The sequence below is a fragment of the Tenrec ecaudatus genome, chromosome 11 (assembly GCF_050624435.1).
Source record: "Tenrec ecaudatus isolate mTenEca1 chromosome 11, mTenEca1.hap1, whole genome shotgun sequence".
NCBI lineage: Eukaryota > Metazoa > Chordata > Mammalia > Afrosoricida > Tenrecidae > Tenrec > Tenrec ecaudatus.
Window position 1 is genome coordinate 101,338,080 of NC_134540.1, and position 12,321 is coordinate 101,350,400.

Below are 12,321 nucleotides of genomic sequence, written 5' to 3' on the forward strand. Positions count from 1 at the left end.
AACATACAGGTCCACCAGAGTTCCTATCTCACCACAGCCCCACCAACACTTGTTGCTTTCTGATTTTTTGAATTAGGCTACCTTTAAGGGTGTTAGGTGGTATCTTAGAGTTGTTTTGATTTGCATTTCTCTTATGGCTAATGATCGGGAACATTTTCTCATTATGTTTATTGGCCATTTGGATTTCAGAGTCTATGAAACTTCTGTTCAGGTCCTTTGCCCACCTCCTCAGTGGGCAATTAGTTTTTCTCCTATTGTAAGCTCAGAAAGTATTGTAGATTTTAGTAATAAGGCCTTTATCTGATGTGTCATTGCTAAAGATGTTTTTTCCAGTTGGTGGACTCTCTTAGTATTCTCTTGGTGAATTCTTTCCAGGTACACAATTGTCTTATCTTCACTTGTCTATTTGTGACTCCTCTGTATTTGCATTCTTCCCTATTTCTGATAGCCTATGTATTCCCTGTGCCAAGCTTCTCAGGTTTGTCCCAAGGTTCTCAGGTTTGTCCCAATTCTCTCATTAATGACCCTAATTGTTTGGGGTTTTATCTCAAGGTCTGTGATCCACCTTGAGTTTATTTTTGTGCATGGAGTGAGGTGAGAATCTTGCTTCATTTTTCTGCAGGTAGATATACATTTTTTCCCAGCACCATTTATTGAAGATGGCATCTGCTTCCCATTTAGTATTTGTTTGGCCCTTATCAAAGATCAGTTGCCTGTATGCCAATGTTTTTATTTCTGGGTCTTCAGCTCTTTTCCGTTGGTCTGACTCTCTGTCATTATGCCAGTACCACACTGTTTTTTGACTACTGTGGCTTTATAGTACGTGCTAAAATCAGGTAGAGCAAGCCCTCCCACTTTGTCATTTTTCTTGAGGAGTTCTCTGCTAATTCTGGGCTTCTTCCCTCTCCATATCAAGTTGGTAATCTGTTTTTCCAATTCTTTGAAGAAGGATGGTGGTATGAGTATTAGGCTAGCATTGAACTTATATAGTGCCTTGGGCAGACTGACGTCTTTACTATATTCAGTCTGCCATTGCACGAGCATGGGATATTCTTCCATTTGTTGAGGTCACTCTTGATTTCTTGAAGTAGTGTTTTGTAATTTTCCTCATACAAATCTTTTGTTTTTTTAGTCAGGTATATCCCTAGATATTCAATTTGTGCTTGGCAATTGTAAAGGGTACTACCTTTCTAATCATCTCTTCTGTGGTCTTGTCTGATGTGCAGAGCAGTCCAAGAGACTTCTGTTTGTTGATTTTGTATCCTGCCACTCTGCCATAGTCCTCTATTGCTTCCAATACTCTGCTTGTGGAGTTTAGGGATCTTCGATATATGGAATAATATCATCTGCGAATAATGATAATTTCGCCTCTTCCTTCCCCAGCTGAATACCTTCAATATCATTTCTTTGTCTTATATTGTTTGTTAGAACCTCCAGTACAATGTTAAATAGGAGTGGGGACAAGGGGCATCCTTTTCTGGTCCCTTTTTTCAGTGGAATTGTTTTAGTCTTTTCTCCATTAACTACCACATTAGCTGTTGGTTTTTTATATATGGCTTGTATATTGAGGAATTTTCCTTCCATTCCTATTTTCTGAAGTGTTTTAAATGGGAATGCGTGTTGGATGTTGTCGAATGCTTTTTCTACATTTATTGATATTATCATGTGTTTCTTATCATTTTTCCTGCCAATGTGGTGAATAATGCTGATGGTCTTTCATATGTTGAACCATTCCTGCATCCCTGGTATGAATCCCACGTGGTCGTGGTGAATTATTTTTTTAAATGTGTTTTTGTATTTGATTGGCCAGTATTTTGTTAAGGATTTTTGCATCGATGTTCATTAGGGATATTGGTTTATAGTTCTTGAATCTTGTGGCATCTCTGCCTGATTTAGGTATCAAAGTTTTACTGGCTTCATAGAAAGAGTTTGGGAGTTTTCCGTCTTTTTCTATGTTCTGGAAGGGTTTGTATAGGATTGCTGTCAGTTCTTCTCTGAAGGCTTGGTAGAATTCGCCTTTGAAGCCATCTGGACTAGGAATATTTTGTTGGTAATCCCTTGATTACCTTGTTTATTTTTTCCTTTGCTATGGGTCTGTTGAGGTTGTTGACATCCATCTGGGTTATTCTAAGGAGGGATTGTGTTTCCAAATATTGTCCATGTCTTCCAAATTGTTGAATATATTAGAATATAGACCTTCATAGTACTGTGTAATTATCCTTTTGATTTCAATAGGGTCCTTTGTAATGTCCCGACTCATCCCTCATCCTTGCAAATGTCCTTAGTTCCTTCCTTTCTTTGCTTAGGTTTGCCAGAGGTCTATCAATTCTGTCAGTTCTTTCAAAGAACCAACTTTTTTTTTCTTTTCTTTTTTTACATTTTATTAGGGGCTCATACAACTCTTATCACAATCCACACATATACATACATCAATTGTATAAAGCACATCCGTACATTCTTTGCCCTAATCACTCTCAAAGCATTTGTTCTCCACCTAAGCCCTTGGCATCAGGTCCTCTTTTTTTTCCCCCTCCCTCCCCGCTCCCCCCATAAGCCGAATTTTTCAGCACAAAAAAATGTGCTGAAAAACTGGGGTACGACTTATACACGGGTCAGTGGTACCCCAGTGAGGTGTGACATCTCGCTGGGCACCCCCCCCCCCCCCCCCCCCGCCAGGGAGGTAATGGGATGAGCACCCATTATCTCGCTGGTGATTGCCATTTCTCCGCTGTTCATTCAAAGCCCCGCTGACACTGCAGGGCTTTGAATGTTTGTTTACTCACATCTAACCAATCAGAGCCATCCTATGACGTGTATCTTTGAATAAGTCTTTTAAACCTTTTAAAGACGATGTGTGAAGGATGTGGCATGAATGAATGCCATCTGGTGAAGCCCGACTAACAAAAGGAGAAAATCTCATGAAGCCTGACATATAGTTAATAGCAAAGTGGGTTCAAGATGCATGGGAAGACATTTCAGAAATGTAGTATTTATTAGTAATGCTATGGATGGCAGTGAAGACTGCGCTTTGTATGAAAATGGCCGTGAGCTCAAGGCAACCAACCGCGTGGAGAGCTCCGGTGTGGGGCTCCCCTCGTGTCTGGGACTCTGTCCCCTCTCTGGTGTCTGCCTGCAGAAATCGCTGCACCCAGGGCTGGCCAAAGCTAGAGCACTTCAGAGCGCTCTTGGTTTGCTTTGTGAGTGGAAGTCCCACACACAAAGGGGTTCAGGCAGGACTCCACCTCCCATTTCCTTCACCTTACCTCCTAATTTTCTGGTTTGGCAGCAGGAGCTTATCTGGTCAACATTTTTTCCCCTCTCATGGTAATGAATTTTTATTACCTTTCATCTTCATTTTCTGTTTTCTTCTTACATTTGGTTCTTCTAAAGGAAGGAAGCCGGGTTGATTCCTAGCTCAAAAGTGCCCTCTTCTGTCGGAATAATAAAATGTAATTTCCTTAATGGATGACTTTTTGGTTGTTCATGAAAGGATGTGTTTCTGTAAACTCTTTAGACTTAATTTCTCAATTTTCCTCACCAATGTTCTTCTGCTATGAGTCAGAACTGACTTGATGGCACTGAGTTTTTGTGTATGTGTGTATGCCTCCAAATTCACATGATCATCTTAATGTGTTCCAAAAAAATCATGGTAGGTCCAACATTTTCTTCACAATGAAAACACTCAGCAGTAATAGACAAGATTCAACTTAATAAAGAGACTTTATGAAAAATATACAGCTAACATCTTAATCAATGGTGAAACAATGAAACCTTACTCCAAAACAAGACATGGACACCTATTTTTGCAACCTATATTCAACATTCTTTGTGAAGGTTAGGATTAAAAATATATTAGCAAGAAAAATAATGACATCTATCTTCATTATCCAGTGCTGCTATAACAGAAAAAATACAAATGGTTAACCTTAACCAACAGAAATTTATTCTTCCAATTTAGGAGACTAGAAGTTAAAATTCAGAATGCTGACTTTGTCTCTCTATTGGCTTTGGGGGAAAGTCTTGTCTCCTGCCAGCATTTTTAGGCCCAGCAGTCTCTGGAGATCTCCAGATGCCTTCTCACCAGTATTCTCCTGGATGTGGGAGCTCCACAGTGCAGGGATCCCTGGTCCAAAAGACATACTTCACTTCCCCACTTTTATTCTTTGCAGTAGTAGATCTCCCTGATCCCTGGTAGTTTCTCTTATAGGATAGAATATGTTTCTGGAAACACCCTTTTCATGGGATTAGGGTCATTTTGGGTTTACAGATTTTGCACTCCACCCTTCTTAGTCTGGAAGCTCAGCTGAAACCTGAACATCTTCGTGATCCTGCTGGTATTTGAAATACCAGTACCATAGCTTTCAGCATCCAGCAACGTGTAAGCCACCACAGTACACCAAACTAACAGACACGCCTAAGAATAGACTGTGAAGAAGGAATATGAAGCCCATATCTGAACAACCAGCCAATGAAAAGCTTATGAGGAGCACCTGCGCATTGTCAAACATATAGTACCAGAAGACGAGTCTCTCAGGTTAGAACACAAAATATACCTGGGGGGAAGAGTTGCTTATTCAAAGTAACAATGACATTTCCTCTTCTTTTTTTATTAAATACTTTTATTGGGGCCCTTACATCTCTTATCACAATCCATACATTCATCCATTGTGTCAAGCACATTTGTACCTATGCTGCCATCATCATTTTCAAAGCATTTTCTTTCTACTTGAGCCCTCAATAGCAGCTTCCCACTTTCCCCCTCTCTCCCCACCAGCTCTCCCTCATGAACCCTTGATAAGTTATAGATTGTTATTTTTCATATCTTATAGCGTCCTCTGTCACCCTTCACCCACTTTTCTGTTGCTCGTCCCCTTGGGAGGGTTTATGTTGAGCCTGTGATTGATAACCTCCCCCCCCCTTCCTCTACCTTCCCCTTATCCTCCTGGTATCTCTACTCTCATTGTTGGCCCTGGGGGTTTATCTATCCTGGATTACCTGTGTTACGGGTGCTTATCTGTAGCAGTGTGCATGTTCTGGTCTAATCCGATTTGTAAAGTAGAATTGAGGTCATGATAGTGGAGGGAAGGCAGCATTAAAGAACTCGAGGAAAGTTTTGTGTTTCATTGGTGCAATACTGCACCCTGACTGGCTCATCTCTTCCTTGTGACCCTTCTGTGAGAATATCACCCCCACTCCCTCCAATTCACATTGAGTATGATTTTGTTCTGGGCCTTAGATGCCTGATACCTTATTCCATCAACACGTCATCATCACAAAGGCTGGTGTTTCTTCTAGGTGGGCTTTGTTGCTTCTCAGGTAGATGGCCACTCGTTTATCTTCAAGCCTTTAAGACCCAGATGCTATATCCTTTGATAGTCGGGCACCATTAGCTTTCTTTACCACATTTGCTTATACATCCATTTTTTCCTCAGCAATCGTGTCGGGAAGGTGAGCATCACAGAATGCCGGATTATTGGAACACCGTGTTCTTATGTTGAGGGAGTACTTAAGTCAAGGCCCAGTGTCCATATGCAACTTTAATTCTTAACACATACACATATGTACATAGATCTATTCCCCTCTTGTTTATATATAAATATATTTACACATGCACATGCCTTGTATTTAGACCTCCATAACTGTCCTTTGCCTCCTGATTCTTTCCTCGATTTTCTTGACCCACCACCATGTTTGGCCTTCATTCAGGTTTAGTAATTCCTTGCTGCTATATGGTAGCATTGACTTTAATGACATGGATGGAGCAATGCTTTGGGGACCTTCAGTTGCTGGTGGGGCATGACTCAAAGTGAGAGGAAATAGTTGCAAACAACTGTTAATCAGAACGTGGAAGGTACAAAGTCTGAATCTAGAAAAATTAATAACCCTCTTGAATATTTGTTATATGTTTTTTTTCAGTATAAGAAACCCAGGATTTATTAACCTATAGAGAGAGCAAGTAGAATAAGAGTTATGGGGGTGTAGAGTAGGGGAAGGTAGGAACTAAATGGGCAATGATATCAAGAAGTTCAAGAAGAAAGAAAACATTTGGAACCTGATTGTGATAGTAATTATATAATACTGCTTGATGTCATTGAACTATGGAATGATATGCAATCTGTATTACATCCCAATAAAAAGGTTTTGGGGAAAATAAAAGGCCTCAGAAATTAAATGAAACTCATAAATAACAATATCCTAGTCATTAGTGGGTGGACATGGACTGGATATTGGCCATTTCGAACCATACAGTTTACTATGATGGCAGTGACAAGTCCAAGAAGAATGGTGTCAAAAAGAATATGTAAAGATTTTCATGAAGTACGTTGCTCTCTTTAATAATATCTCTACAAGAAAGACCAGTGAATACAACTATTTTTTCAAATTTGCACACCAACCACTAAAAATAGTGATGAAGAAATTGAAGAATTCTACCATCTTTTTCGATGCTATTCATAAGGTTTCTGGCTAATTCCTGTGAAATGGACTGCGTATTCCTTGGATGTATTGAATAATAAAAACAGATGAATCAAATAATTTGAATAGTGGTGCCAGAGAAGAATATTGAAAGTACTCTGGACTTCCAAAAGAACCAATAAATCTGTCAAAACAATGCTTCTTGGAGTCAAGGATGGTAAGATTTCATCTCATGTATTTTGACCCTGGCATCAGGAGAAACACATCCCTGGAAAAGGACATCGTGTCTGGTAAAGTAGCAGGGCAGCGTCAAAGAGGAAGATACTCAACAAGATGGATCGACACAGTGGCTGTAACATTGGAACAATTGTGAGGGTGGCACAGTGTTTCTATTGTACATGGAGACCGTATGGGTCAGAATGAACTCAACAGCACCTAACAACAACAACAAAAACTTCTTCAGTCTGAAATTGGTCAGAGGAGCATGTATAATTATTAGCAATTAGAGTGCAATGTTCGAAACAAGAAAGAACAGTACTTAGAAAATATGGCTTTGGTTATAGAAACAAAAGTGATTGCATGATGGAATTTTGTAAGACCAATGACTTCTTCATTCCAAGTACCTTTTTTTCAATATCATAATGATGGATATATATGTGTGGACTTCACTAATGGAATACATAGGAATCACACTGACTACATCTGTGGGAGAAGACAATGGAGATGCTCTATATCATCAGCCAAAACAGGGCCACGAACCATCTGTGGAACAGACTATTAATTGCTCATATGCTAGTTCAAATAGAAACTGAAGAAGAATAAAACAACTTTACAACAGCCAAAATATGACTTAGTATATCCCACCTAAATTTAGGGAATCTCTTGAAAAGAGATTTGATGCAATGGACACTATGATAGAAACCAGGTGAGCTGTGGAATGACATCAAGAACATCAGACATCATATATGAATAAAGAAAAAGGAAAGAAAGAAAAATCCAAAAGTGGATATCATAAAAGACTCTGTAATTTTCTTTTGATAGCTAAATCACAAGGAAAAATGACAGTAAAAGAGCTGCACAGAAAATTTCAAAGGACAGCTGAAGAAGACAAAGAGTATTACAGTGAAATGTGCATAGACCTTCATACGTCTTAAGTTAAACAAACTGAAGGAAAAAAATTCAAGCCCTAACTTCTGTAGTGAAGGATTTCATGGAAAACATTGAATGATGCAAGGGTCATCAAAAGACAATGGAAGAAATACACAGAGTCACTGTACCAAAAAGCGTTGGCCAACATTCACCCATTTCAAGAGGTGTAGTATATGATCAGAGTGATTGGTGGTGAAGGAAGAAATTCAAGCTTCACTGAAGACATTAGTGAAAAAGTTCTAAAAACTGATGGAATATCATTGAACTATGTCTACAAGCTAATGAAGCATTGGAAGTCCTCACTAGTTACTATGCCAAGAAATTTAGAGGATAGCAACCTGGCCAACTTATTGGAAGAGATCTATATTTGTGGCCATTCCAAAAAGTAAGAAGACTCAACAGAATTGAGACATTACTGAACAATATCTTTAATACCACATACAAATAAGATTTTGTTGAACATAAATGTTCAAGTGGCTTTAGCAATACATTAATAGGAACTACCAGGAATTCAAGCTGGATTGAGTAGAGGATGTAGAATGAGGGATATTATTTCTGATATTAGATGGATCATGACTGAAGGCAGAGAATATCAGGGGAAAATGTTTACTTTTGCTTTATTGACTATACAAAGGCATTTGACAGTGTGGATCTTACCGAACTCTGGATGGCATTGCACAGGAGGGATTCCAGAACACTTCATTGTGCCCATTCAGAACCTATACCTACACCAAGGAGCAATAATTTGAACAAGAGTATGTGCTGTGTAGTCCCAAATTAGGAAAAGTGAGTGTCAGGGTTATCCCTTTTCCTGATACTTATCCAATCTTGATAAATCATCCAAGAAGATGGACTCTATGAAGAAGAACTTAGCTTCACTGTTGGAAGAAGACTCATTGATATTATCTAGATGAAACAACCTTGCTGTCTGCAAGGGAGGACTTGAAGCACTTATTGATGAAAATCCAAGACTGGAACATTCAGTATGAATGGTAACTCAATGTAAAGACTTCTAAAATTTTCACAACTGGCCCAATAGAAAACATCATGGTAAATGATGTTTGAATAGATATAATAAAAAGAAATGTGAATAAATATGATATTTTAATACAGGATTGAAATTGTCAAGATTTCATTCTGATTGCCGCACAATCTGTACTCATGGAAGCAGCAGTAATCAATGTCTTCCATTGAGCAAATCTGCCTCTTTAAAGTATTGAAAGCAAGGATGTCACTTTGAGAGCTAGGGTGTATCTGGCCCAAGCCATGGTATTTTCAGTTTCCTCCTATGCATCTGGAAAGTGGACATTGAATAAGGAAAACCTCAGAAGAAATTGAAGCGTCCTTACTCTGATGTTGGTGAAGAATCTTGACAGTACCGTGGCCAGCTAGAATGCGCCTTTGAAGTGAGTAGTATAGTGGGACTTCATCTCACGTATGTTGGACATGCTATCATGAAACACTAGTCCCTGGAAAAGACTATTGTGCTCGAATAAACAAGACCTCAGAAGAACTGATACATTTTAATTATACTGTTGGCAAAGAATATTGAAAGTACCATGGATTGCCAGAAAAACGAACATATCTATCTAGAAACAATTGCATTGCGAATGCCCCTTACCTATGAGGATAATGAGACTTAGTCTTATGTACTTTGGCCATGTTATCAATGGAGACCAATCCCTGAAAAAAAAAGGGGGGCATCATGAAGAGAGGAGAATGGATGAAAATGCAGAGGACCTTCCATGAGCTGGATTGCACCCGTGGTTGCATCAATGGGCTTAAACATAGCAATAGTTGTGGGAATAGCACAGACTCATGTAGTGTTTTCTTCTGTTGTACACAGACTGCTATTAGATGGAACCAACTCAATGGCAACTAACAACAGCATTAACAGGGAAACTCAGAAATGCTATTATTTAAATTTGTGCACCAACCACTAATGCCAAAGATAAAGAAACTGAAGATTCTTACCAACTTTTGTCATCTGAAATTAATCAAACATAGAAGAGGCATTGATAAATACTGTTGATTGGAATGGAAAGTAGTAAACAAAGAAGAACCAGTATCTGAAAAATACAACCTTGGTGATTTAAGCAATGATGGAGATCCCGTACTATTATTTTGCAAGACCAACCATCTATTCATTAGAATTGTTTTTTCAACAACATAAACTGTGGTTAGAGGAATGCAATGGGTCAGCTATAAAACAGACCATCAATTATTAACATGCAAATCCAAGCTGCAGCTGAAGAAAATAAAAGCCAGTCCAAAAGCCAAAGGAAAACTTGGAGCCTGTCCCAAGAGACTATCTCTAGAATAGATTTTACATAGTGAACACTAATGACCAAACTCCCCAAATTTTCGGGTGATGCCAAAAGCATCAAGCATGAATAAGTCAAAAGATCATTTTTAAAAATAGGAAAGAGAAGTCTAAAATGGATGTCAGAAGAGACTGAATTTTTTTTCTTATGTGTAGAACAGTTATAGCTAATGGAAGAAAGTAACTCTGATTGCTGCCCAGAAGATTACAAAGTGGGGCTCCAGAAGATAAGGTATTATAGTAAAATTAGTTGGCAAATGACCAAAACCAAATGGTACTGAAGGCAATCCAAGTTTCATTGAAGGCATTTGCGAGAAATGAGGATTCAAGAATTTAGATGTTTCAATAAGCAAATTCAATGCTGGAAATACCAAAAAAGAAAAAAAAAAGGTGAAAGACAGCTGCCTGGCCAACTGATAAGAGATCCATATTTTTGATGATTCCAAATAAAAATAATACAACAGAATGTATACAATATTGAACAATATTATTAATATCACACACAAGTAAATTTTTGCCGAAGGTAATTTATAAATGTTTGCAGCTGAACAGTAACAGTGAACTTCCAGAAATTTAAGCTGGATTTAAAAATGAATGTGGAGCAAGGGGTAGTATTGTTAAACCAGGTGGGTCTTGACTGGCAGCAGCAAATATTAGAAAGATGCTTCCATATGTTTTAATGACTATGCCAAGGCATTTGACTGTGTGGATCATAATAAATCCTGGTTAGCATTGCAGAGAGTGAGAATTCTAGAACACTTCCTTGTGCTCATACAGAGCCTCTACTTAGAGTGAGAGGTGGTAGTTTAAATCAGCAAAGTTGTCGGTTGGGGCTGTATCTTTTCACTATACTTATTCAATGTGCATGTTGAGCAAATCATCCAAGAAGCTGGACTATATGAAGAAGAATACAACACCAGAATTCTAGGAAGACTTGTTAACAACCTGCAATATACAGATGACACAGCCTTGAATGCAGAAAGTGAAGAGGACTTGTTGAAGATCAAAAATTAAATCCTTCAGTTTGGCTTATACCTCAACAGAAAAAAATTTAAAAGACCCACAACTGGACCATTTTTCTTAGAACCACAACCAATGCCATGGAAGCAGCATCAAGAACCTAAAAGGCACATTATATTAAAAGGTATTTGGGACAAATTTGCTGCAAAAGACTTTTTGTAAGGTGTTCAAAAGCAAATGTATCACTGAGGTCTAGGGTGTACTTGACTCAAGCCATGGTATTTTCATTTGCCTCAGATTCATGTGAAATCTGGCCAATAATAATAATAATAAAGAAGATCAAATGGGTGGCTGATATCAGGGGCTCAAGTGGGAACAGATTGCTTTGAAAATGATGGTGGTAGCATATGTGCAAATGCACTCGACACACCGGATGAATATATGAATTGTGATAAGAGATGTAAGAGTCCCCAGTTAAAAGACCCAATAATTGATGGTGTGTTTGACAACCAGCTTCTATATTTGTCCTGGCTGATAATTTTTAGCTCTTTCAGCTTATCGTTATAAATGTGTAGTCCCCCCTCCCTTGGGGGATGGATAACAGAAAAGTGTGTGAAGGGAGACATCGGACAGTTGTAAGACATGGAAAAACAATAATAATTTATAAATTATCAAGGGTTGATGAAGGAGGGAGACTGGGGGAGGGAGGGGAAAAATGAGCTGATACCAAGGGCTCAAGTAAAGAAAATCTTTTGAGAATGATGGTGGTAACAAATGTATAAATGTGCTTGACAAAATGGATGTCTGTATGGGTTGTGATATGAGAAAAACTATAATAATAAAGAAGACCAAAGAAAACTTAATGCCTTTGAATTTTGGTGTTGTCAAGGAAGCGAGAAAGTACCATGGACTGTCAGAAGAATAAACAAATCTGTTTTGAAAGGAATACAGCCAGAATACCCCTTAAAAGTATTGTCACTGTCTGAGACACAGACTATCTCACTCACTGTTCACATGCTCTCTCTGAAGAAGGACATCATGCTTTCTAAAGTAGAAAGTGAGTGAAAAGAAAAAAGGACCTCAACAGGATGGATTGACACAATGGATACAGCCCTGGACTCAAACATCGCCATGCTTGTGAAGCTGACACAAGACTGGGCAGTGTTTTGTTCTGTTGTACAGACTGTCACTGTGACTTGACACCAACTGGACAGCACCTACCAACATGGTGAGATTGAACATTGGCATTGCTAACCAGTTTCCATAGGATGGTGAGATAGTTCGTTTATTGTGCCTTCGTGGTCGATAAACACATGTGGGGTTAATTGAAAGGCAGAAGGATAAATGGCTCGGTGAGCCTCGCCTTTCTAGTTCTCAGGTCTCTTGCTTTGTGATGGTTGCACCAGGGTGCAGCGGCCTTAGCCAGTTCCCTGCTTCATCCGGCAAGGCTCACTTCCTGCAAGACATTCCTGAGG

The 12,321-nt window shown here is 38.9% G+C and overlaps 1 protein-coding gene across 1 annotated transcript in view; it reads left to right on the forward strand.

Moving 5' to 3' along the window:
• LRTM3 (leucine rich repeat transmembrane protein 3) overlaps window positions 1–12,321 on the forward strand; it is a 58,106-nt gene that overhangs the window by 19,217 nt on the left and 26,568 nt on the right. The gene's annotated exons all lie outside the window — the stretch shown is intronic.